Consider the following 3,797-nt stretch of genomic DNA (forward strand, 5'->3'; position numbering starts at 1 on the left):
GAGGGGTCTTTCTCCTGAAAGAGGCAGGGCAGTGGTTGGTCTATTTTATATAGGCTATTGTCTCCAGCCCTCTATTGCTAGACTGCAGCTAGGCCCTTTTGGAACTGGTCTTCTTGAGCCAGGGCAAAGGTGTGTGTGCAGTGTCCATTGCTGCCCCAGTAGCTTCCTGTCGGCCTTCTGAAGATTGTTGTTCCTTGTCTGCATTTATTTCTATTATTTTCCTACTAGCCCAAATGTGTTCCTTGTTCCAGCATTTTGTTTGTGGTTATATTAGAGAGAAACCTACCTGGGAGATAAAAACGTGTTTTCCACATTTTAGAAACCCAGAAGGAGTGATGGGACCCTGATGAAGATCTAGTTGTGTGCCATGAACACTGGAGAGAGTCAAAGCAAGTATCTGAGGCTGAGAAAGGGAAATTCCTTTATATTTTAGGAGAAGATAATTATGCATGAGATAGAACCATTCAAGGTAGAAAATGTCAAGGGAGGATGTAAGGGATGATGTGTTATAGCCAACCCTCCCTACAGCCCATCAAAATGCTTCCAGGGCATTCACTTTGTAAGATGCTGTTGAGCCTTAGCTTACCGGAGACCCCCTGAGTGAATCACATGAAGCCTGATTGATGCAAAGAGCATGAGGATTTTTATTTCAGTGCATTGAGGCTGTCCTAGACCCTAAGGAAAGGAGGCGACCCTGCACGGCTTGTTCAGTGAGCTTTTATACAATTTTCAGGGCAGTCTTCCTGGTGTTATTATTTGCTCCCTGCCCCATTAATCTTGTCTCTACATTTCTTCAACGACAAATACAAAAAATTTCTAACCAAACTATCAATCAGCTCCTGTTACAGGATTACCAGCTGCTGCCCACAGATGAGCCACTGCCCACAGAAGAACCTGGTGCAAACATTTACCAAGTGGATCCCGATGGTGAAAGCCAGCTATCCCCATTGACAATGCCCCTAGACAGCAGGAAGTAGCCTAAGAGATACGGCGCCCTCATTCTCTTTTCATCATCGGCTTCCCCTTCCCTTTTTCTTTCCTTCTCTTTATAATATAAAAAAGGGAGGTATGTTAGCATCCAGAACCTGCGGCAGATATGGACGGGTCCACAGACCTGTCGCCAGGGCAACGGCCACCATATTCCCAGAATCCATTGGGTTCAGCTCCCACCTTTACCTGGACTGCTACGTCACGACATATATATATATATATATGTACTTTCCTCCATCTTTCTCTCTTTTCCTCTCTCCCCCCTCTCTCTCTTTCTGCACCGCTATCCTCCACCCCTTCTAATTAAACCTCTTACATGTGGAGCTGTTTGGGCCTGGTGTCTGCAGATGCATCTGCCGCAACTCGAACCCCATCAGCAGCCATTAGACACAATGTGATGGGTAGAACAGTGTGACTTTTTAAACTGATTGATCTTTATGGAATGAGGTGGAAAGGACTTCCCTTGTCTGAAGTGGAAGGTGGGCAAAAGTCCATCCTGTGATCTCAGGATTGTTAACTAGCCTTTCCCTTCTGGCGACTACCTTCCCAAAGTTCCTGAGCTTATCTTACTAAGGAAATTCCTAGCCTCCTGGTGTTTTTCTGAGGTGTCCCTGTTTACTTAGATCTTACACCATCAAATGTCTTGTTGTGTCTTCTGCCACTTGAACAAGGTCTTGTTATCATGCATCTCTCTTCCATTTGAGCCCTTAGAAGGGACCTTCACACTTCACTTCCTGTGTAAAATGTAAAAATATCCATTACTTCCAAAATGTTATGGAAAAATCTAAAACTATCTACATAAAATTTCCACTTAAAATTCAACTTATCTGAATTTGAACTCAGTTTTGTGACTCTTCTTCAGGCTCTCTCTCTCTCTCTCTCTCTCTCTCTCTCTCTCTCTCTCTCTCCCTCCCTCTCTGTGAATGGTCCTCCACTCACATGTACATTTATCTCACAAATGTGGTATCATTTTCACTCCTTCAGGAACTATGGTTTAAAAGTGATCTTTAATGTTTATGAATTGCAAAGCTAAGATCCAGTGCCACAGTGTCCAGAGACAGGGAGAATAGGAGGTGATAAATTCATGAATAGACTCATCCCATCTTTGCAAGAATTGGTTCTTTGTAGTTAGGAGGGGAATCTTCCTGGAACTCTGTGCCCTCCCACCAGCCTTGAGCAGGCTGAATCAGACCTTGTCTTTGCTACAGCTGGCTAGCTCACCTAGGGTGGAGTCTTCCAACCTAGGTAAAGTCTATTGTCCTGCCACATCTGCAGCTTCCTACAAGGAGCCACTACCTGCTGAGCAGCTGACCCTGTTTTCCTGACAAGATCCTGACAAAGCAAAGAGATCCTGACAAGGTGACAAGATCCTGGCATAGTGGGGGATGGGTTGTACCCCCCTTTATAAGCTCAGACTCCTAAGTAAACATGGGGCCTTGATCAGAAACTTTGCCTTGGTCTCATTATTCTCTCTCTGTCCCCTCCATTTAGCCCCAGATTTCCTTTCAGGAACCCAGTAACCCATGGCTTGTGGCAGCTACAGAACTGAATTTCTAGACCAGGCTGGCCTTGAATTCAAAGAGATCCACTGACCTCTGCCTCCCAAGTGCTATTATTAAAGGTGTATGCACCTGTACACCCAGCTGGAGTAGGAGTCTTATAAAAAGAAGTTTGACTCCATTTGCTCTCTCTTGAATGTTTTACTCCCTTCTGCCATGGTATGACACAACATATAATCTTCAGACACAAGCCCTTGGACTTCTCAATCTCCAGAACTGTAAGAAATAAACTGTGATCTTCATAAACTATGCAGAATGAAGCGAAAGCTCTCATCCTAGAAGGTGATCACGTGGACAACTTCCCAACATTCTCCTTTTTAGTATTGGCTCTCTATCTGTTTCTTTTATCCTGGTCCCAGGACCAGATATCTATAGCCTGAGCCACTGCAATGTCTTCCAAGAGGTTCCTTTGTTAGTGTGCTGTTGTATTTCAGCCAACTTTCTACATAGTAGATGTTCTTAAAACATGAGTCCAACCTCTCCTTTCTCTGATGAAAGCCTGGAATGACTTTCAATTTATATATAGCTAGAGATAAAGTACTATTCTTTACATGATCTAAAGGACTTTGCTGTAGCCCTTGCCCTCTTCTAGTCTTCCTGAATTACTCTCTCTGCAAGGCTCAGGTGGCCAGTGGCTCTCAAACCCAGTGTGCTTATGTATTACCTGGATAATTTGTTAACACAGATTCCATTGAAGGAAGCTAATCCCACCTGAGAAATTCTTCTGGCTCAACAACTGTAGAGTGAGCCCAATTAGCTGCATTTCTAGGGAACTCCTGAGTATTACTAAATGCTGTGGATTCATGAGAAGCACTGTTGTACACACTGGGGTTCCTGATCATCAAAGGAGTTGAGCTTCCTCTTATGTCACAGCCCCTACCTCTGTCTGAAATGAATATGCATATCTTTGTTCAGCCAGGCTGGGTGTTGGGAGTTCAGAAGTACATTGCCATTCTGCTTATATTTTACTAGTCCCAGGACTGTGGACTGGTGGTACAAGGTGGGGAGATGAAATTGCCAAGATTGTTTGCTTTTGAAAATTTAATTTCAAAGGATATTTTCTTATAATTTCCTATCCCTGAGTGTGGTTTGAAAGATAATGTATTGAGTGCAAGTAGGTTCTTGCATCCACAGATCTCTAGGGAAACCAGGAATGCTAAGCAGGCAGAATTGTCTTTTCAATGAAAAATATGTAAAGCCTGTTTTTTTTTTTTTTTTTTTTTTTTTTTTTTTTTTTTTTTTTTTTTT

This window comes from Mastomys coucha, unplaced genomic scaffold, assembly GCF_008632895.1.
Source record: "Mastomys coucha isolate ucsf_1 unplaced genomic scaffold, UCSF_Mcou_1 pScaffold5, whole genome shotgun sequence".
Lineage (NCBI taxonomy): Eukaryota > Metazoa > Chordata > Mammalia > Rodentia > Muridae > Mastomys > Mastomys coucha.